At 44.2% G+C, this 24,607-nt stretch overlaps 1 long non-coding RNA gene across 1 annotated transcript in view; it reads left to right on the forward strand.

The window, feature by feature from the left end:
• LOC146200388 (uncharacterized) overlaps positions 1 to 24,607 on the forward strand; it is an 89,815-nt gene that overhangs the window by 18,976 nt on the left and 46,232 nt on the right. The window contains exon 2 of the long non-coding RNA XR_014704823.1: positions 4,036 to 4,149. This is a non-coding gene — a long non-coding RNA (uncharacterized LOC146200388). The remainder of the gene's footprint in view (positions 1 to 4,035; positions 4,150 to 24,607) is intronic.

Below are 24,607 nucleotides of genomic sequence, written 5' to 3' on the forward strand. Positions count from 1 at the left end.
AACGTCCGCGGCCGTCTTGCTGTATCAAGGACTAATTTTTTACCTCAAAACTCGTCGCGGCAACTCGTCTAGGCTAAGGAAGAGGGAGAAATGCCACTTGGGCCATTGTAGCCATGACCATGGCAGTGGCACTTTCACAGCCGGTGTACACATTCGCAATCAAATCAAGAAACAGGCGAGATAAACTTTTATTTTCCAAGAGAAATGGAGCGCGGCTAGTTGCATATTTCCACATGACAAGAAAATGTAAGCACATCGAACATGATTTTGACGAAGTGACTTCATTTGGACAAACTGTTCATTCGGAAATTGCAGCAAAGATTCATCAGCTTGTGAAAGAAGGCACATCAGTGCAGGAAGTAAGGAGGTGCCTGAGGTACTATGTGAACGATGTGATGTTTGCAGAAAAAGGAATACCTGATATCACCTGGCGAGAATTTTATCCGACAAAGATATAGTAAATCACATTCATTATGCACTTAAAAAACAAAGATCAAGTAACATTTATCAAGATGTGGAAGCAATGGTTGAGGCTCCTCAGAGCAGTAGCACAGGTGACAATGTCGCGTCCAGACCATACCACAAAACAGTTAATTCTGAAACTGCAAGGGAAATGATTATAGGTTGGAGGCAGTTGCAAAGGAATATGAGCAGGCATTATTATTTTGCTACCAGTCGTGTTTTATGAAGGATTTGCTTTTAAATATGGGCAGAGTGCTGTTTCTTTAGATGCCACTAACAAGGCAACAGACTATACGCTGCCTCTTTTTTTTCATAGTAGTGAAACCTCCGACTGCTACATGGCTGCCGAAGCTTTCATAGTTTAGTTCAAGACAGTATCTTGTATAGCAGAGGCACTTTGTCTTTAAGCGTTGGTGCCCAGAGCTAGAGCCGTAGTACTGGATGGTGGACTGTTGCTCAGCAGAAATGAAAGCAATTGAATACATTTTCCCAAACAGTGCAGTGAGGCTTTGCGAGTTCCACGGGGAACAGGCGTTTGACCGGTGGCTAAGGAAAACAGAGAGTGGAGTAGCTGATCGTGAGGGTGCACTTTCTCAATTAAGGAGGCTGGCCAATGCTATCCCAGGAAAAATACGACGATGCATTAAAACAGCTGATGAATTTTGACCATTGTAAGAACACTAAACCGAGGAGTTATATGTGTTGCCAATGGTTTCCACTAGCAGACAAATGGGCCATGTTAAACAAAACAAAATTCTCAGTTGTGATAACCACCAACAATGACACTGAATTACAGAACAAATTGTTGAAAGAACGTTATCTGAAATCCAGGAATGGCAAAGCTTATCATTCCTAACATGGACATTACCTAGCCAGTTTTTACCTGAACAAAAGACACAATTCAACCAGGAACAAATGAGGAAGTCCTCGAAGTACCGGAGGTATTATGATACCGTACCCATTTATTTACACAATACACCTCCACAAGTCATAAAGCCCATCATACAAAGGTTTGACACTGCCCTGCAGTACACCCAAACTGATGTACATAATTCACCCGAAAAAGATGTGTTTAAAGACAGCTCCAGCACACCTGGTCAGTATCACACCATTTTGCACATGTGCAGACTTCAAGAAGTATAAACTGCCATGTAAACACTTCTGCGCAGTTTTCCAACTGATTGAAAACTGGGGTTTTGAAAGGATGCCTAAGCATTACACCAGCAATGTTCAACTGAGCCTTGAAACGGGTTCAGAAGAGTCGAGTGAGGTGTCACAGCTCTCTCCACCCAAAATATCAAAAAGAAGTCAACTCGGTATTCTTCCAAAACCTTAAAAACAGGGGCTCGGAGCCTCGACAGCAAGGCTACAAAATGCGACCGACAGGCTGAAAAACATGGCTGTATACTGGAGTGACCAGGAAGCACTTGATGCTGCTTATGAGCATGCTTCAGCAGCACTCAATGCACTGTCACAGGGGACAGTGTCCACCAGGGGTCTCCTAGTCAGGGAATCTCCAATAAAAGGATGTACAGAACAAACAAAAAGGCAAACACTACTCAGTTACGCCTAGACAAATTAATGTGCAACAGAGCGGGGCTTACAGAATCCTGGAAGACACATGGAAGAGTGAGAAAGAAGGTAGATGCACTGAGAAAACACATAAAAGTACGCGACATACAGATTTGAAGAGTAAATCAGCACTAGAACGCCCCATCGTTTCCAGCTCCAAAAATGTGCTATTTATTTCATTTCATTTTGTACCTTGAAGCTCTCCTGAGGTGGCATTTCATAAAGGGTAGCATAATAAAAAGTAAAAAGCAAAGCCCAAGATTAGCACCAACACTTTCACAGAATGTACAGGGTAGTCCACTCATAGCGCGAACATGCAAGCATGTGACCGCACTCTGGGCTCGTGAACATGGTTCACTTTGCGCTTAATTCAACCACTAGCCACCATTTAAATGCATGCTCGGAAATGAAACAAAAATAAGCGCCCAGTATCGCAACGGGCATCCTTCGCTATGTTCACAGATTTCTGTCCGCAGACCGTGTCCGCAGACCGCTAAGACATATGTCGTTGCGGGTCACGACTTGGATCTTCATACAACACACACACACAAAGCAGTGAACCTTTTTTTTTTTTTTGAAGAGATACACTAAAGCTGCTCAAGTGAGGAGAAAATTGCCCATGCCGCGGTCACGGCCTCGGCCAGAATGGTCCAAGTGGTATTTCTCCCTACCCCTCGCCTGGACGAGATGCTGCTGATGCTGCGACGAGGCATGACGAGGTTTGAAGAAAACTTTTTAAACACACAGTACAGAGATGGCGCTGCGCACTCAAAAGCAAATAAAAACAAAAAAAAACGAAATTGCAAGGTCACGTGGTTCGAACGTTAAAACCTCTGTTAAGAGTATCCCTGCTTTCTCCTGTTGATGTTTAATTGTCATCGAAAGCTCACTCTCAAATCGGGATATGGCGACATCTCTCCGGTGCAATGAGCCACGAAAGTGTCCTACAAAAATTCCCTCCCCGGCATTATCTGATGCATTATCTGTTGCCAAACATTTTTTTAAACACTTCCATTTTTGTTAAACACTAGCCCCAGCAGATTTTGGAACGTTGTTAATGGCAGCGGAAAAAAAAATCATTGACCTCACATCTGATGATGGTCTGCCTATTTCATGAAATCGTTGTAGTCTTAAACTTCATTTTTTGACGTCATTTTGCACCATTGTGCCATGTTCATTTCCCACCTTACCTGTTAGTACTTTTTCAGTGATCGACCCGATTGTAGTTGACTGGGTTGATATTAGCAACTTACTCGAGAATATAAAGCTTTCTTCTCCCGGTGAAGATGAAATAAACCCGAAATGTTTAAAAAATACTTCTATATACTCCTCAGTGATACTAACAAAGGTTTTTTTCGGTCTTTGGAATCGTATTTTCCCTGACGACTGGAAGATGGGGAACGGGGTTCCCTTGCACAAGTCTGGTAACCCTCATTGTCCACAAAATTACAAACCCATCTCAATAACTAGTCTACCATGCAAAATTTTTGAGCTCATCATTTGCTGCCACATTGTAACCTTCCTCGACTCAAATTCATTTTTCAGTAGCTATCAGCACGGCTTCATAAAATAACTATTCCTCTGAAACTTAACTGCTCTGGTTTACTAATGACTTATTTTCTGCTATCGTTCATATATTATCTACTGCATTATCATTGGCTTCGCTAAAGCTTTCCACACTGTCTGCCAAAGATTACTAATTTTCAAGCTAAGTGCTCAAGCTAAACGTTCTTTTTTTTTAGTCGATATTTATTGCCTCAGGGCATCAGTAGGGTATGAGATGAAGGATGAATAAATGATTAAATGAATGGGAAAAGGTTGGCTGATTTTATGAAGTCCAGAAGTGAGCGATAATGAGGTCCCTGCGTCCAAGTGACGTATGAGGCAGCATTGGTTGCTGAAAGGCCAGCTATGCTCAGGTGCCGGATTCGTGTTGGCTTGAGTGCTGGGCAGTCCCACAGCAAGTGGTGGATGTCGGCCTCGACATCTTCGTTGTTACAGATCGGGCATCCTGGGCGAGGATATAAGTGTTGGTAGTATGACCACGTCCTAGTGACAGCTGGTGTAAGGGCAACACCGACCCGGATCCTCCTAAGCGCAACCTCCTCTGCACGGGTGAGACCGCTTTCCTTCTAACCGCACGCAGTTCATAACAGGTAGTGATTGCAATTCACCCGCATGACCTGTAGCCTCTGTCGTACCATAAGGATCTGTCTTAGGACCTCTGCTATTTATAATATACTAATGATTTACCTGAGAACATACCAGCTTCAATAAGGCTGTTTGGTGACGATTGTGTGATTTATTGCGAAATCCTTAATCCTGCCGATCATCTTGACCTTCAATCTGATCTAGGTATTATTTTTTCTTGATGTGACACTTGACTAATTAAACTAAATCATACTAAACGCAACACAATGCGAGTTTCATGTAATCTCACCAGCTACATCCCCTACGATTACATGCTTAATGCTGTCCATCTAATCAAAGTTGCATCGTATAAATTTCTCAGCGTGCACATTTCTGGTGACCTTTTACGAAAAACTCACGTCGACTACGTAGCAAAACAATGCCAGTCGCACACTAGGTTACTTACGCCGGAATTTCTGTCTTGCCCCTACAAGTCTAAAGTTGATGCTTTAAAAAACTCTGGTCCTACCGAAACTCGACTATGCGTCATCAATATGTGATCCACGCATTAATACACTCATTAATAATTTTGAAACCATCCAAAATTGTTCTCCACGTTTACTATCAAACCATCAGCGTTCTGCCAGTGTCTCCATAATCAAGTCAACCTTAATTTACCTGATTGTCTCTTCGCCGAAAAATATCGCGCCTGTGCTTTATTTCATAAGATTTAACGTTTTAATTTCACTGTTAGATCATCTCTGTTTCAGCCACCACTATATATTTCATCCCGCACCGACCACAAATTTAAGGTTGCCGTACCCAACTGCCGGACGAATCTAAATTTTAATTCTGCCATACCAAACACTTGTTCTGTCTCGAATCACCTCCCCGCCTCTCTCGCTGCCATTATTGGCACCATTATCTTCAAAACAACCCTTGGCAATAGTGCTTAATGCACTACATTGTGAATATTGTATAATGTACTAAATTTCCCATTCTTGTTTTTGTTCCTAATGCGTTTATTAACCGACTCCTCTCTGCAATGTATTGGCCTTGAGGGTAAATAAGTAAATAGAATAAAGAACAGGGAAAAAACGAGAGGCAAAGGGGTGTATTCGGGGCTTGGGGGAATACACAGCAGTAACATGGCTGCCATAGAAAGAATCTGGTGGATGGCTACCGTGAAAGGCGGTTGCGAAATTTGCGCACAGCTATAATAAAAAAACCGAGGATGTCTATAGAAAGAGCACGTTATGGCGAAATCGGAGGAACACACGAGAAGTAAGTGAGAATGAAAGATTGAGGAGAGGCATATGAATAGGCATGAGGGCAGCGGTAGAAGTGAGGAAACCTTATGCTCTTTTTCATCCAAAAAGAGGGTGTATTCGCGCTTCATAGTGAGCAGTCCTTTGGCTATTGGATTTCATGCCGTCGAGATTAAAGTTGGCTTTGTAGCCGGTGCAACCGGCACCTTCCAGACCTGACAGGTAGCGGCGCAGCAATGCGCCACCAACCACGGTGATCATGTGGCAGACTGCAAAGCATAAAAATCCCTGTGCATTTCTAGGAAAGAATAAACAGAAAGAAGGAGAAAGGCAATAGATGGAGTAGAAGATGTGGCCATATGGCGATAGCTGAGAAATGCACAACCGAAGGCTGCCGCAGAAAGGACCCAAACGATGTCTACTGTCGAAGGAGGCAGTTATGCTAAAATCCGTACAATACTCAACCTCAGGGTATGCCAGGAGAGGACGCCTAAGAGTCCCCACCGGAAAAGCAGAAAGTTATAGCGAGAAGGAAAGATTTCCTGACAAGAAGGCGAGAGTGCAAATGTTTGGGGGCTGCGGCTGTAGAGTGAGCGGGGTAACGGTGAATTAAAGAGGAGGAATCATAAGGTGAAAAGTAAAAGAGAAGGGTAAGGTACGGCAGGGGTGATGGCCGCACTCTGTTTCTGTCGGCTGATATGTAGCATTCAACGGGGAAATATGATCAAAAGACAGGCAAACGCCGCGCATGTATCGGTCGATACGAGGCCGAAGAGACACTCGATGAAGCCGGCATGTGTCATGTTGGCGCCTTCTTTATAACAACCAAGATCTAACAAGGAGTAATATGGCGGAAGTGTATAAACAAGGCTATAACAGTAATTATATCATCATCAACAAACACAGCAGTAGGTCTATACCCACTGCAGGGCGAAGTCATCATCCATATTCATCAAATTACTTCGATTCTGTGCTTACTGCATCTGCATGACCCCTGCAAACTTCTTAATCTCATCCACCAACCTAACTTTCTCCGCCCTATGCTACGCTTTCCTATCCTTGGATTCTAATTTTTTTTTCCTTTTTGATCATCGATTAAACTCTCTTCGTGCTACACGTCCGGCCCATGCCAATATATTCTTCTTGATTTCCACTAGAATATCATTAAATCGAGTACTTTCTCTGACCCATTCAGCACGCTTCCTATATGTTTTCCGTTCCATAGCTGTCTGCGTTGTCCTCAACTTAAGTAGGGCCCTTTCCTTTAGCCTCCACGCTTCAGCCCTATAGCATAGGTACGTACAAGTAAGATGCAATTACTATATACTCTCCTCTTCGGCGATACTAGTAAGCTGCTAGGCTGCGAGCACTTGCCAAATGCGCTTCATCCCAATCTTATCCTCTTAATCGTTTCCCTTTCATGGTCCGATCTGCGGTTATTACCTATCCTAAGCAGACATATGCGCCTACCACTTTCTGTGCTACCTGTTGTAAATTGATGTTCCTTCCCGGGGCTGTTGAACATCTCATTTGTATTCTGCATATTGATTTTAGGCCTACCTTTATAGTTTTCCTATCTATAGGTCCTCAATCACGGCGATGTCATGAGTGAATTGCAGATTACTAAGATTCTCTCCATCAGCCTTTATCTCTAACTCCTCTCATTCCAAATCCTTGAATACTTCCTCTAAGCAAGCTGTGAGTAGTACTGCGCAGGTCTTGTCTCCTTGCCTAACGCCTTTCTTTATGGCAATTTTATTACTTTCTTTATGCAGAACTATGGTTACTGTGCAGCCGCTAGAGACATCTTTCAGTACTTTCACGCACGGCTCATTTACATCCTGATTTCGCAATGCTTGCATAGCTGCCGAAATTTCTACTGAGTTAAATCCTTTTTCGAGTCAATGAATACTATATCTAAGGGCAGGTTATATTCCGAACATTTTTCTATCGGCTGGTTGATAGTATGAATATGATTGGTAGTAGAGTAGCCTTTCCGAAAACCTGCCTGATCCTTTGGTTGAAGTCTAAGATTGTCCCGATTCTATTAGGGATTACCTTTGTAAATACCTTGAGCGCAATAGATAGTAACTGATATTAAGATAACATAAGCGTTTTTTCGTGATACCGGCACCGTCGATGTCACCGGGCATTCGAATAGAGGGTGGCCGGTTTTCTGGCATGGTATCATCCCCCGCCCTTCAACCAATCTTTAGTTATCTGAGCCTCCCCTGCTGCTTTCCATAGCTAATAAAGCTTTCTTAACCTGGTCCTTCGTCACAGGGGGAATGTCTGACTGCTCTTTAACTTTGGCTACTCTACTGTTTAGTATAGAACTCCTCTGCTACTTTCACTATTGTGTCAATATTAGTGATGACATTTGCCCGTCTCGTCTTTTAGCGCATACATCTAATTTTTTCCTATGCCTAATTTCCTCTTCACCGCTTTAATGCTACAACCATTCTTTTTGATCGTGCTCTAGTTTATGTTATACTTCCTTATGTCGGACACTTTTCACCTATTGATTACCTTTGATAGCTCTGCCAGTTCCATCCTCTCTGTTGGGTTCGAGGCTTTCATACTTTGGCATCTTTTAATCAAATACTTTGTCTGCTTAGATGATTTACCAGTACCCTCCCTAATTATATATCATACCACCGACTTCTACCGCGCACTCGGTAATGATATCTCTGAAGGTATTGCCCATCGTTTCCACACTAAGGTCGTCTTCCTCGGTTGAAGCTTAATATCAATTCCGTACAGAGGTCCGGAATTTTTCTGCCTTCCTTCTCACTGCTAATTCGTTCATGGACTTCTTTTTCGATGACCTGTTTCGTTCCCCTTGAAATCTAGACTAACATAAAACCATACCATCCTGTGATCACTGCATCGCAGCTCTCCGATCACCTCTACTTCCTGAACTATGCCAGAATTAGAACACAGTATGAAGGCGGTTTCATTCTTAGTCTCCCGGTTAGGGCTTTTCCACGTCCACTCCCGGTTCTTTCGCTTACTGAAGGAGGCATTCGTGATTCTCAAGATACTGCTCTCTGCGAACTAAACTGCTAATTCCGCTTTGCTATTCCTAGAGCCAATGCAACAGTCACCCGCTACCTGGTCTTCAGTCTGGTTTTTGCCTACCTTAGCATTGAAGTCGCCGATCAGTATAGTACACTCTGGTTTTACTTTCCCCATTCTCGGTTCTACATCTTCGTCGACTGCATGGTCATCATGACTACATGTAGGAGCATAGGACTGTACAGTTTTAAGTTTCTGTTGCTTATTATGGTTAATTACGATGCATCCACCCTCTCGTTAATTCAATAGAATTCATATGGTACCAGTTATATCCTTATTCCCAAAGAACCCTACTCTAGGTCCCGTTTGTTCGGTAAAACTGGATAACACAATACATGCCCGACATTCACTACAGTATATGCCTCATTTGGCCTCCTGACCTGACTAAGCCCAATGATATCCTATTTAATTCCCACTAGTCCTTCAAATAGCACGGCTAAACTAGTCTCACCAGGTAGGGTTATAACATTAAACGTTGCCAGGGTCAGTTTCCAATGGCGGAGTGTCCGGATCCAGAAGTTCTTAGCACCCTTTGCTGCTTTACAGGCCTGAACATCGATGTGTTCAATTGCTTCGCAGCCACTGGGGACTGTGCTCCCTGGTATTTCAGGACGAGGGGTATGTTAGAGTATTCATGGTAGCGGCCAGTTACTACAGCAAAGTGGCCAAACCCTGTTCTAATGAAGAAGTGCATTTCCGGGAGTGTTCCCCGGCATCAGGTTGCACCCCAAGGCTGTTTATGCAATTCAGTCTACACACCGAATTGTCTTTGTTTTTTTAAATCCGTGGAGAATTGCACGGCACCAGGATTCGAACCATGGTCCTCTTACACGTGAGGCAGGTGTTCTAGCTATATGCCACCCTGCTCAGTATTTACATAACTCATATATTTCTCGGATCCTTTATAGTGCCCTCTTACAAAACTAGTCACCAAGAGCGCTGCCCCCAAATTTAGCAGTACCGACTATTGTAATTGCACTACCAGCGTCGAAGTCACGTCTATGCGTGGAGCTCATTGTCTGAGAGGCTGCTTAGAAAATCCGCTTCGTCAAGAGTTTGGCATATGCAATGTGCTTCCCCAACTCAGCGACATTACCTATAGAATTCTGCCCCAAAGAACTGCTCGCTCCTCTAGACAGCCCATGTCCAAATGTGTCCACGTCACACGAATCAAGCCTTAACAAGCTCCTTTGACCTTTTCTCGTGGCTACTTCTAGAGGCCTGACATTGCCATTGTTCCTTCTCGTTCGACTGACCACTGTTCGGCGACAAAATGGCGCATTTTAGAGGGGGACGGGTGGTAATGTGACATTCCTAGTCATGTTACTGGTGTTCCCGTGTGTCTAGATTGGTTGGCCTTGGTCACGATAGTGGCCGGTTCATTTTATCTTCTTTTCTTCTTTCTCGAGCGCCTGGCTGCCTTACACGTCAAAATACGTCCAAGTACAGCTACTCTTTATGGTAGAAGAAAATAGCGCAAGAGATGGGACAAGGCAGTAGACAACACGAGCGCTACCATGATCTGCCATGGTCAGTCAACAACTCGCCTAGCAACGCACTTTGATACAACTACTCTGGTTACATCAACTATTTGTCGGTGACACTTGATGCAGTTTTCATTTGTATGAATGGTCCGATAAACAGCAGTATTTCACCGCTGTGTACAGGGTCGTCATTTCTTAGAGCGAACACGCAGGCAAGTGGCCGCTTTCTTTTAAGCGCCATCGTGTCCAACAGGGGCCACACATAGAAGCAAGAAAAGTGGCCAGAGAACTGCACGGCCGGCCACTACGCTGCAATTCGCTGCCGATTCAAATGCAATGGCAGTTTAAAAACAGCGACCACCTGCTCAAGAGTTTTCAATAAGATTGGATGACCCTGTAGCATCGCAGCGATAAAAAAATGCTTTTCTGCAAGGAAAGCATCGCTTTAAGCGTGCGGGAGTTACGAGACAATGCTCACCCGTCTGGAGGGCATTAGCCAGCAGCTGGTATTCGGCGTTGATGAAATCCAGGTACGACTCGTATATGGCCACGTTCACGTCCACGGCCTCCTTTTGAAAACCCGAGCAGGCGAAGACGAAGTAATTGTCGCACACCTTATTCGAGCCCCAGCTGACAAATCCCATGGTGCGGTGCTCTGCATGTCATTTGCAACAAAGATGCGCTGTCATAAAGTGCGCAGATCAACGCAACCTGGCATAAAACAAAGAGCAGAATGGTTTTTCTAATAGGCTTATAGAGCGAAAGGAAGGATAGATAGCATCATCCAGCAGCCGAAAGCATGTTGAACCGGTACTTTATAAGCAGCTGAGGAATGCGGGCTAATGACCTCCCAGTTAAGCCCTATTGACCAACAAAACTTGAAAGTGCTCCGACCGCTGCCGCTGACTGCCAAAAGGACACTGAATACTGTGGTGACAGCATGTGAAAGATGGTATACACAGTCGACTTTCATGCTGGCAATATAGGGCACACAAAACAAACGGACGACGAGAGATATAGAAACACAGACGCCAGCTATTATTTCCACATGTCAATGGTGCGCTGGTAATATGTTCATACATTATTCATAACCACCGAGCCCAGTTGTCTTGACTTCGAGTATTTGCTTGTGCCACTGCGAGCTCCGACGGAATGTGCTGTATGCAGTATAGCAGAGAAAACATGAGAGGCGGGAAAAGGAGCTGATACAATGAACATGACGATCAACATGCCCCACAATTAAAGGGGTCACATGAGGCGTCCTCGCCCAGTAAAGGCGAGGACGCCTCATGTGACAAAACCTAGGCTGTGCAGAAGAGCAAACTTCGGTGGCGGGCAGCTGAGCCTTTCTCTAACCAGGGCAAATGGTCACTCCATTAGCGGGTGTCAACAGCATTTCCATCGTGTATCTGGGGTAGCGGTTAGAGATGGCAAAAGTAAAATTAACGCATCATCAGCACATACGCCGAAACGAGCAAGACTGAGGGCAGTACTCATAACGTAAATACCGAATGATAAATTGTAGGACTCATAGCAGAAACCTAACATCAAAACTTAAAACACGACTAAAATAGCTTACAATGGCCAGAACCCTAATTGCTCTGCAAAAGTTCAAAAAGTTTTCAAAAATAAGAAGTTACAATAAACTAGAAGGTGGAGCTTACGCCATCTTATATTCGAACTACGTGCTAAAATATAACCATTATTCATCCACAGTACAGCCTACGACGCGCTGTAAATTAGTTAATAAGTTACTTTTGCCATAACAAACAGTGAATGAAGTTCATATGGCAACAGTAACTCAATGGTGCGCAGTAGTAGTATTCTCGCCGATCGGCGACGTCATTCACGTCTGTCTCCTACGTGCTTCTCCGTGAGAATACCGCTTTATATACCTCTTATGGTTACTGCATCATCATTATCACAATCCTGGTTATATTCACTGCAGGGCAAAATCAGCCAATGTCTTCTCCCATATTTCTCCAATCAGCCCGATTGTGCTCCAGCGGCGGCCATTTTATTGCCTCTAACTCTCGGTAATCTCATCTACCTACCGACTTTCTCCACACCTTGCTATGCGTGCCTTCTCTCGTAAAATACTTCATTGCCCGACCATCGGTTACCTTGCCTTCGCATTACACACCCTAATCGTGTACATTCCTTATCCCTAATTCCAGCTAGAATCTCAACTCCCTCTCTTTATAGCCGCTCTGTTCTCTTGCAGTCTCATGGTTATGGTTATTTTCATTTCGTCAGCCTTCTGCGTTGGCCTAAATATAGGTTGAACCCTCCATGATCCTGCCCCTTAGGTGAGTTCTGGCAAGATATACATATATTCTTTTCCTTCCTTGATAGACTGGCAAACTTACATTGCGATCTGAGAATACCTACCAAACTCCATCCACCCTGACCTTATTCTTCGAGTTATTTCAACCTCAATACACGGATATGCTGCTGACACCTGACCAAGGTTCAGCTATTACATTTCCATATCCAGTTCGTCGAAAATAACTGGACAGAATTTTCTGCTGTCACAATAATTATTATGTGCGATGTTTGACATTGAATTAACACATGGTAAAATCAGACCTTTCTGTAGCAATTTCAGCATTTTAAGTTGAAACAGGAGCGCTTCACTACTGTTCAGGCTACAGCAACGTACTACATAAAAACCTAAAAAACTACAAAAACGTTTGACCTCATGACAGTGCTACGGAAATTTCTTATTACTGACACGCCGTTTAGTTTTTTACTGGGTATATCCTCGCTACCTATCGTAAATTGCTCTTCCGAACGTGTTGAATATTAGTTTAGTTTTCTCCATATCAAGTTTTAGAGAAACTCTCCTGCCTTCAAACCCGTGCCTTTAGGAGCCTGGCAGCCAAGGCAAGCATAACCCACGAAGCGAATAATAAAATATCAAGTGAACCATACCAGCCGCGCCATACATTAGCTCAAGAAAGGGTCTCAATGGGGAACAAAAGTGATAAGGAAACATGTTTGCAAGAACAAGGGGAAGATCGTGGTCCTTAAATCCCTTAAATATATTCCCTCTGCGCCATAGCTAGGCGGAAAAACAATTCTATATAGCGGTAATTGTACAGTTTATTCAAAGCATGTGTACACTACACCCCCCCCCCCTTCCACAATAGCATAAGCTGCACGTGTTTTTCTAAACATGTTGCCTTCTTATCACTTCTCACTTTTGTTCCTTCTTGAATCCTTCTCTTGAGATAATGTAAAGCGTCGCAGGTATAATTCCCTTAATTTGTTATCATTCTTTTTCGTTTTCCTTCTTCCCTCCTTGCGGAAAGCTCTTCATAACTATTCACCTGCAGCTTATTCTTTGCTAGGACGCTTTGGAATGCCTGTCCCCTTACAGAAGAGGCCTGTCAGCATCGGACCTGCTTGAGGTGTTGACTCATCACCCCTCCTGCAGTGTAGCTTTTCCTGCTGCTACCGCTTTTTATTCTTTTTAAGGTCACAGGATCACCAGTTACAGGCTGAGAAATTCACACCGAAAAGAACATTCTTTCACTCCTTGCCCTGCTTCTTTTGCCCCCACCCTCCTCCCTCCCCTTTCCCTGGCTTTTCTTTTTCGGAAGCAAAAGCGAGTTTAAACTTGACCAGTTATGATTGCGCTGTCCGGAGGAAGACAAGTCGGGCTTGCGAACTGAAACTCCCTCTCAACCCTTGTTCAATGCTCCTTCTTTCTAAGAATTTAGAAAACCTTGCATCGAAATAGCGGGCACAGAGGCACTGACGTTCTCGAATCCTTATACGTAAGCAGTCTTGAGCGTCTCTACCGAACATTTAAAGCAACCACGTGGTGCCTATTATGAAACAGCATTAAGGTTTCCGTCACGGCAAAACTCCGCTTCAGTAAAAGATGAAATTCGCTGAATCCTCGAGACTACGATGATGTCATAGAAGTCATGCGACCCCCGAAGGAGAAATCACGGAGCATCACCCATGTGAAGTAAAATTAAAACCTATGCCCAATTCACCAGCTGCTGGAGACAGCAGTTATGTCGTAGGTGTCGCGTGCCACGAACACCCAATGACAGCTCGATAATGGCCCGCTTGGACGACTCGAGAATGTCGATGGGTGTCCGACGATGTGACGACGAATACAGCAGCAACACAAACACACAAAGGAAATGCAGCTGTGAATCTGAATAATATCAAATTTCATTTTAGTAGCTAAAATGAAGAGTAGCTAACTATACTTTGCTGAGCCTATTCAGCAGATATGTCCATCAAATAAATCACGCCTGTTAGCGCATTGTGGCGGGTCTGTTAGTATTCAGCGGCATAAGACGCTGTACAAAATAAGGGTGTCATGCGCTTCAATCAAAGAAGGGACAGGGCACCTGAAAATACTTATTTTTGCAGCACAAGACACTTTCTGCACAGAAAGCTTAACACTTGCTTGAAATATTCAAGTGAGCCTAACGATACGACCTTTAAATGCCAGAGGCTCGCTGCAGTGTCTGCGCCTGAGGGAAATTGATTCTGAAAGTAATTTTAATCATTATTCTATACCCCATTGCAAGCAAGAATATACAGAAAGTTCAGTGGCTTCGAAAACGTGCAAAGGCTCATTGACAGGCTCACGATGTTAATGAGATTAACGATGAAGTCTTTCACCTTCACAAATTTGAGACAAAGATTTGCACGTTTACTGGAAACTAGATGTGACTCATTTTGAGATTATGACGCGTCAGCAGCCTTCTAAATTGTGTTCTGTGCCCAATGAGGGACACAAATGGATTGGCTACGCGATCCCTGTCATTTTCCTCATTCTTCAGTATCGAAAACGATGCGCTGGGAACTCTGCACAGAATAATTAACGACCGGTCACCACTCGCCTCTGTAAAGACCATTCAACGGAGTTTTCTTTTCAGTTCGTTTTCTCTTCAGTGTACGCTTAGGTGTGAAGTGGGGCATCGTCAAATAGCTCGATGTAGCACTCGACTGACGCAGCAAGCGATAACACGATATCTGTTTTCCCGTATCAATTCTTGTTGGTCGGACTACTCATTTATGTAAACATATTTGCTTTTTGAGGTCCACTCCGCGCCGTTGAACCTCATCATCAATGCATTCATACGGTAACCATGAATTACCAGTGAAAGCACATGAATCTGAGGCGCGCAGGGTTGGCTACATTCACATGGCATTTTCGTTCTTACCGAATTCTCCACAGGCGTCATCCTGGCAGATTTCGTACTGCGTCTCGAACTCGTGGATGCTTCCTCCACCAGCGACTACGTGCAAAGAGTAAAACGTGCGACACGATCACGCTTCTTTAACATGCAAGGTGACCATTTGAGCTAATTGGTGCGAACCTAACATATTAAACAAGCGATAGACACAGAAACTTAAGAAGCACACGGGACAGCGCAAGGAAAGAGTTAACCCCAGTTGTTAGTCCAGCGCTGCCCCGTCTACTTATTTTCTTGTGTTTCTTTGTCTTCCGCTGGTTACTTATGTTAGATTACATTTCTGCTGCGCCATTTCTGTCAAGAAAATTTGATTCGCCTCAATGCATACGCTGATGCTTTAGTGTTTTTGCTTAACTCCGTAGCTTCACATACGATCGAAATTTTCTGGAGGGTCAAGGTGGGAGCTGGAGAGTGGGCAGTGGCTCCCCGGTAGATCAAAGTGGGAGAGTTTAGGTCGGGGAGATTGGGTGAGGCCAGAATGGGCGCGGTAGGTTGGTGACAATGTTTGAGTTTATGCGGCCTGGAGGCTTCAGTTTCCTAGATTAGACGCCAGAATTTTAGCATTGTGACTCTCGTACTACTTAGTCTTCTTCTTGGTAAAGTTGACAAAATCAGCCTCCTTCAACCTCTTATGTAAGCGCCCTATTCTAAGTTGCGCTTACTTTTCCTGGCCTGCTCGGTACGCTAACTGAAAACGCGGTCGAACTGGGTACACAGTGATTAAACTTGGCCCCAGCGTAAGTAGAAAACAAACGCCTAGAAGAGATACACGGGACCCAATATCGGGCGTGTTCGTATTTTACTTACGCTGGTGCCATGTTTAGTCATGCATCACCAACTCGCCCAACTCTCTGCTTTACTTGGTTACGCAATGCGCAGGGATGCGGGGTCGAAACTAGAGCGCAACCTCCATTTGCGCATTCTGTTGCATCGGCTGAGGGCCGCTGCACGCATCCAGACACCAGCGAAAAAATCCGGTCGAGCCTATGTACTGGAGCCCCATCCTCGAAATTCGCATTACCCTATAGCTGTGCCATATTGCCTTTCTTATTGGCTCTGAAAAGAAAGGTGTGCTTGAAACTTGTGGCGCGAACCCGTCAGTTGAGGGAAGCACTTTTTGCGGTTATGTGAAAATGACGTAGCCTGAAAATTGATTTTAGCCAGAGCTATCCTTTTTGCCTGGGCGACAAATACAAATAATTTTGGAGTGGAAACAAAGTTACTGATGGTGATTTGGAGGACATGTACACTCTATTAACCAATGTGATGAAAATAATTGCACACTGCGAAGGAGTGGATTCTCAAATTTGATAAGCTGGAGTTATGTCACGTGAAACACGTGATACGCATATTTAGATGAAGTTTAATTGACGCATCATGACGTAACTTAAGTGCTGCCATTACCGGAAATGCTGAAGTATGGCCGCCATAATTTCGAGCGGCAAGGTGCCCGAATTATGCTAATGAGATGATGGCGACATCCTAGCTGATTTATGCAGAGCTCACCGTAGTTTCTTAGCTTGGTATTCAAAGTAAAAATATAGCTTTATAAACACCTCGTTTTCATTTATAAACGCAATGCAACAGCAAAATATGAGCGCGCATAAAATAAAGGACGCTTCAGATCGTCTGTAACGAGGGCAGAAGCGTGCGGCCGCGTAATGGCGTTAACTGCATTCTTATCTCAAGCTCTTCCTTCTCAAGGCTAAAAATCATTGGTCTGCGCGGTTATGATAACCCGAAAATGGCGGCGGCCATGGAAGGAAGGCGCGCTTGTAAGTGGTCTTCGTGCTCGTCGTCTGCAAGTGGTGATCGAGGATTTGCTGCAGCATAGCAATGTAGTCAAATTGTCTTACAAGATAGCTCGTCAGTACAGTCATCTGACGAGGTGTGTAGTGTGGTGGCTTTGCAAGCTCCGAGGCGAGAATCACGCCGCCCTCAGAGCTCACGCGTCGCACCGATGAGTGCTGAACGAGTTGTAGGTGTTTCGGGTGCAATCGCCAGCGGTGAACACCTCTGAACTGATCGTCTTTCTTTGCGCGGTGGTTGGATGGCACGAAAGGTATTCGTGCGGCCGAGCAACGAGCTCCCGGAATATGTCGAGCCTCTCGATGGGTATCGACTAGCAAGGAAACGCAGTCAATCTGCTGGAAATGGGGCTGCACGTCGAGCATCACTAAGGTAAGGGCAATAGGAAAACTTGCAAAGGTGGCTTTTCATACAAAGTCATTCGCTTTCAAGTTGTACGCAGGCGGGAAATGACTGAAGATTAAAGAAATAGTTACAGGACATATGCGACGAATCAGACAGTTTTTGCTTTTTGCTGCCTATTTCAACGGCACAATATAATTTTTTTCAACTTCTTTACACTGCACAAACTAAAACAAAATACTGAGTCTGCTCATAGTTGTCACGATTTCTTGGTTTGTGGTTTCGACGGTCAAGAAAAAGAAAGAGGAAGTCGTTGCTTGACCATTTCTTGAATTCACAGTTTAAACTTAATTCACCGCAGCTTGGCTAGCAGCTTTGATGATTTTGAATGTTCCCGAGTCCTATGTTATGCTTGTTTGAAATTTTATTTGCATTTAATTTAGGCACTAAACAATGTGTTAATTGCACGTGATCGTGTGGACCTTGTGCAGCCGTTGCAGCACTCCCAAACTGAGTCATCATGTGGTGAAAAATCCTAGAGCCATATTCAACATCATTGACCTCTCTGCTAGGCTCGTCAATCTGGGAGATCACGCCTTGTTCCTGGATGGCCATATCAGATGCGATGTGCTATGCAGTATGGACAAAAGCACTTTATGAAGATCATTACAGCTTGTAATGTGTGACAGATCGCATGATCTTGACGCCACCTGCAAATGCTGATTTCAGCAGCAACGCCTGCAATACATCAAGGAAAAGGACACGCAGCATTTAGATTAACTTGGCAGGCAGAAATAACTTTATCACCTGCACTCAGGATTTGCACTGTCAGACATAATTTTAATTTGTGAACATGCCACAAGTGATATGTGTGCACATTCTTACTGATCCATGTTCGTAGCGTACTGCTGTGAAGCCGTCAAAGTCTTAATTGTTTCTTTGGTCTTTGGACAGAGCCATATTTTTGACGTAGAATTTGTTAAAAGCATGTGCAAGAACTGAGTTCAGCTTTCTTTAGTGCTATAGTTTTTCGCCTACCGTCTGTAGACATACTGAGTGTATTCTACAGGTGCTTTTGCACTCGTTAATAGCAATCATTCTTTGATTTATACTGCATTTTTGTGTTCTGCTTGTACTCACTAAGTTTTATTAGTTGATTCATGTCAATAAAACACAAGAAGGTACAAAAACATTCTCATTCTACCTCCAGACAGGCCATTTACAGTAGGACGTGCATGCACTAATACTTCACCATTCGATTTGGTGCTTGTGTAAGCAGGCAGTCGGTGGTGTGCTACTTCAGTTAGAATTTTCGACATACGCAAAACCTGGTGGACGTGTCTGCAGTCGTTTATCATACCAGAGTCCATTCCTTTACACCAATCTAGTGTGCTGCTGTGGTGAAACATGAGGTGCCCACTGTGTTTTTCCACAAACTGTAGAGTGAGGCAAGCTGTGCTTATTTGTAGTTGGTTGCTTTTGCGCTTGTTTTATGTTGCTCCTTTCATCGGCCGCATGTATTTAAACAGCATTCAACTAGTTTTTCCATTGAAACATTTGTGCACCTATTTGGTGGCCATTGTATTTCATTATTTTATGCATGAAAGGTGAGACCCCCGACAACATGTTGACTCATTTTGGCGATGTTAGATTCCACTTTTGCCAAATTTGCCATTTTCACTTTGCTTTACTGAGATTACTGACGCTGTTTGGTGAATTTAAGCAAGGTCTCAGATAACCTGTATAACCTGTGCATCATTTGTGTGACTTGCCTATCAATGAACATGTTTCTATTGAGGTTTTTACACAGGCAACTATTGGCTTCTCTATTTTGTTACTAGGTAAAATTGATGTGCATGTGCACCCACTGGCATAAGATCTTGAAAGCGGGTTCACAGGAAAAAGAAATGCATTCATTTGTGTACGAGACAAATTTCTTGGCATTTCATGTTGCACCATGTAATGCATAGTCACAATAATGATGCACATAAGCGCAGGAATGAAATAAAAACTTTCGGCTAATATTGTCCATTATAAAGTTTTGGCGGTAACTCTAGAACATGCTTCGCACCTTTTGTACACTGCAACATATCTTGTTCTCTAAAATATTCCCCTTCGTGATAGCACTGTGTGCAGGCCTTCCATACCCTCTATTATGCGGCTGCTATCTGGGCTAGTTGATTATTGACACATTGCTGCGGCGGTCACATGCCCTTCAGCATTCACGTTATTGTTAAAAGAAGTTGGTAACGCTTACATATTCATGCTCGAAGCCGCTGGAGCATGATTTCATCACTCGAGATGTTTATCAAATGATTGCAGCTGTGTGTAACTGCTTCTTTATTATTTCATATTCGGTTCCTTTTGTAGCCTTATCTTGATTGTTCTTTGTCAGCTTTAAATTAAAAATTTTAAGGAAGGGACACCAACTTTATGCCATTCACTTTCATTACATTTATGCAGAAACACTTTCAAAAACACTTTTGTTTTATCGACACTTTTCAGCATTGTGTACCATTGTACTAGTACTGAGCTGTATAACTATTCACGCTCATCAGTGACAACTGCACTAGTTTCACTTGCATGTATCCTATTGTCACAGTTTTCTACTTTATCTAGTGCCCCTACGCTTTCCTAATTATAATATCAGCTTCAGTAATCCGATCTGGACTGTCCAGACTGGATGTAACCCTCAGAATGCTGTCTTGTTTTGCACGTCTGCTCTGGGTACAGCAAAGTTGAATTGAACACAATATATTTTTACGAAGATTGCGTGAAAAATATGGCTTCGTGAGGGAGCAATCCTATTGAACACAGTAGACATCATACTGTCCATTATGTGAGCCTTTGTTTTGCATGATGTATTGAGCAATTTTTTTAATAAAGAGATTCCTTTTTGTCTTGACTACAATCATCTGTTGCTTCTGTGATACTGTCTCTGCCACAGCTGCATCTATAACATGGCTATTGACACCTTGGTCACAAGTCTTGTGAGCCAGCAGCGCCTAATGTAGCGTAGATGTTCAGCTCTTGGCTTCTTGCTTTTTAATGCAGCAGCATTACCATTATTCTGCAAAAACATTCGTCATTGTGAGCGAAAAATCTTGGACATGGCTCTCGCAGGTGGTAATTGGCAGGTGACATGGCCCAGTACTCATTGGTCAATGGGTTGCATGACGTCACGAGACCATATGACATAGCAGGAGCTGCCAACTCCGGCTTCACCTTTGAGATGTAGGAGTGAGGTGATAAACCTTGCAGGATCTTTGGGTGATAAGTAATACAGGCTACCATTAGGCAAAGCAAACGCATCCGCACGGCTTGGTTAGAGTGGGCTTTGTGGGTATAGATATGTATGGCACGTGGTCTTTCACGTAATTGGGTAGCCTACAAGTGTATGCTACTGAATATGTATCAGATAATAAGACACAGACTAATGGGTTAAGTGTTAGCAGTCGCAAATCTGCAGGCAGGATCTGTAAAAGCTATCGTGTCGTTGCCTTACATGCGGTGCTTGTGTGTCCCCACAATTGGTTTTAGAGCATGATGTTTTCAGGTGCTGTGCTGTTTTTTTTCTCATTGCTGTCACGTGGAGTTGCTTGAATAATACATTATTCAAGCATTATACATTATGCTTTCCTTCTTACTAACATTTTTGCTTTTTGGTGTATAAAGAGAGTATTCTAGGTGGTGGCAGGCATTTATGCACAGGTATAATCATTCCAACATACTCTGTATCTACCACTACCCTGCCCATAACAGAATCAGGGAATACTTTCTCTGTTCCGGGTGCCGGCCACCCTTTAAATGACGTTGAATTTCATCATCTTTCATACCGGTGGTACTGCAGAACGCGTCGCATCCCTTGACTGTAGCTGCAGCCTAGTGGTTTGAATATTTAGGGGCCAGTTGTCAGTGGTGTTGTGTACTCATTGGTAAAACAGTGAGTGCTTTCTTTCCTGATGCTGAGCTTATCTAGGGCGAAATAATTTGAGAATTGGTTTTTGACCCTATCATGTGTTTCCTTGCTTTGTATAACTAATTTCTCTTCCTTGGTCTCCAAGGCCGTGCCACCTTTCCCATATTGCAATGAGCTGTACAAGCACCACAATACTGTAATTACTAGAATGTGTGACGGCCTCTCACTTTAGGCTGTGTACTGTAAAGTGCTGTCAATAAATGTTATATTGTTTAGTACGCTTGTTTTCCCCTTTGCCTCACTTGCTTCACCCAGAGACAGGTTCGGGCTTTGTGTGACATGTGCATTGGTCAATGTGTGCATGAATGCACATTACAATGAGAATTGCTTCAAGAAAATGGCTTCCATACTGCATCTAGCTCATTGAAATTGCTCATATTCACTCTCACGTAGGTTCCTTTACTTCCCAAACATCCAATAATATATATGTGAAGGCATTTTTCTCTAGCCGACCTCTTCACTCATCTGATCTTCTGAGGAATCTTGCTGCATTAAAAGAAACTGCCAGATGCTATTGCAAGTGCAAAACTGGTAAACAGGAAAGGAACTAGGCTGCACCTGACAAATTTCGTTTCACTTGTCACATGGTGATGTAAAGTGTACCTGCTTCAGAAAAGCAGTGTTGCTACCTTTATAAAATGCTCTTAGTGAATGAAACATGCTCAGAAACCAAGGAGAATCACCGACAGTGACGTTTTATTTTAATGAGGTAATGTATCTGCCACAATAGACACACTCTGCAGTGATGTGCATAAAACATGCTAACCAGGTATGTCTAATTCAAGACACATTACATTGTTGCATTTACATTGCTACCAGAAAATCATACCTCTCTATATTGATTTAGCTTCAGTACTTTGTGACAAATTCCGGGCCACGTCTCCTGTGCGGCTATTTGCAAACGTCCCCACGCAATGACTCAATAATAATATAGGCGTTCTGCTCTCTGACCTGCAGTACGTGCGTAACCCAGCCGCGACGTTCGCACTTCGATTCAATTAGCTCGACGCAGAAGGAGGTGGGATATAAGCGCAGGTTAAGATCTCTGAGCTCTCCGCTACGCGTGTTTCCATACAGCTCGATCGAGTATATCTTGCGCTCATACTACGCCGCTCCACCGTGCCGACACCATGGGTACGTACGTTGTCGTCGGACAAGTGCGTCTTTTTCTCTGGTGGCAACTGCAGCTGGAAAATCTGCCGAGCGCTTCCTTCAGCTTCTCATTATTTGTAAACAAATTTCATTTCATTTCATTTATTAACCTTAAAAACCCCTTCCGGGGTATTACATAAGGGGTGGGGTAGATAAACATCGAATGCTACACTTTTCGCAGATTTTCACATTCTTTAATTCTTTCAAATTCTTTAAACGCATTAGCTGACAAGTAAATGTGCAAAGCTGCCGTCGGTCTTTATGAATATTTTGGTTTAGTTTCTGATCCTCGCCGATTTCTCTGCTCAACGAGCGGCTGTTTGCAAGGTTTGCGTCGAGTACCGCCGTTCGCTCAGCCTAGAGTCACTATAACCCAGCCCAGCTGCTGCTGGACATCCGACACCATTTGTACTATGGTGCGCTGTGGTCGCAACCACCGCAACTACATACTACAGTACAGCCGCAACGTACAGCGCGCGATACGTGTGCGGCGTAAGCACGGTTAACACCGACCCTACAGCTTCTCGGCATCGAAGCGTTGGCATTTTGGTAATCGGCGCCAAATAACAGACGACGGCGTTATTTTCTGCAACTTTTTTCCGTGTTTTCGAATTTCGTGATCGATTTCTGTGTATACGTGTTTTTGAGCCGCACCGATTTACACGTCGCGGGTACGTCACACCATGACCGAAAAGGTGAATTTCGAGGATGGGGCCCCAGTTCTTTCACCGTTGTACAGGTGCACCATACAAAAAACGGAAAAACGAAGCACGCGAGCGGTGACCGAACTATGCAAAAACTACATGCCAGCGAGCGCTTTCATCAGAAGCGCAGCACCAAACGAAGGTGTGTTGGCACATCCGGTGATACTCGCCTTATCGCTGGAATGAGCGAAGCCGCGCTGCCACTATAATTGCTCGCCAAGGAAGCTTTCAACGCTTCATGGGAGGGCTTATATTTGTCCGCACGTGTAGAATGTTGGTTTTCGGTAGCATCGGTTTCTGTCGGCGTCACCGCCGTTGTTGGCGCTTGAACGCTCGTGAATCGCTTTGCGAAGTCAAAATAGTACTCAGGCATGCTGAAAATGGTGCCATTCATGACGAAGCAAAAAGTAGACACCGCCTAAGGCCAAATATTCCCCACGATGCGGCCGAATAAACCCTCGCAGAGTTGAAAGCACCTTCGCGAGCTGTGAGTGCAGCGCGGCTTCGCAATAAGGCGAGCATAAGGTAATCGAGATGGACCAGCCGGATGCACAAGCCTCTCTGGTTCTCTGCTGCGCATCTGTTGTTAGAGCGCACTGGCATGCAGTCTTTTTTTCCAGTTTGGCCGCCACTAGCGTGCTCTGTTTGACTTTGTTTTTTTACTTTTAGTGCACGTCAAAATATTCATTTTTAAGTGCTCACACACTTGGATTTCAAAAACTACGAGAGGTGCGTTGGTTCCACGTTTGCTTGATGCGAGCGCGCTAGGTGCGACCTGCTGCGTCGCGCCACCATCAATGAGCGAGCGCGTTCTTGAGCAGTCTACAATTCCCGCTGAATCTACTAAGGGCGCCACTGTTCGAGGACACATCGCCACCTGGAATGCCGGCACTGGGCTCTAGGTTTGCTGCGTCTCTTTAAGTACGTGTTTGTCTCTATTTTGCGTGGTCAAGAATTATTGTGAGCGTGTGTGTGAGCACGTGTACGACGGGACGGAGTGCGTTTGCTTCGTGGGCTGTGCTCGCTTCGGGATTTTGATGAGCGCGCGTGTGCAGGCCAATCTCACAGAGATCAGTTTGCTTCGTACCTGGATGCGTTCGCCTCCTGTCCATGTGATCAACCCAAGCTTTATTGTGTGCGTGTGTGAGCACGTTTACGTCGAGAAGGAACGCCTTTATTTCGTGTGCAGTGCTCGCTTCAAGCTTTTTGCTGTTCTTGCGTGTGCCAACCAGTCTCACGCATGCGACGTGCAACTCCTGTGAGCCGCTCGGCGACATTAACGTGAGAAAGGACCCTAACGTTCGGTATCATGAGCTCCCCTCTGACCTGCAGCGTGGGGCAGTGTGGCTCAAACGTATTTCCTGGCAAGGGCAATCGACTTTGACAGGTCGTGCATAAT

Source organism: Amblyomma maculatum, chromosome 2 (assembly GCF_055883805.1).
Source record: "Amblyomma maculatum isolate TAMU_Amacu chromosome 2, ASM5588380v1, whole genome shotgun sequence".
Classification (NCBI taxonomy): Eukaryota; Metazoa; Arthropoda; class Arachnida; order Ixodida; family Ixodidae; genus Amblyomma; species Amblyomma maculatum.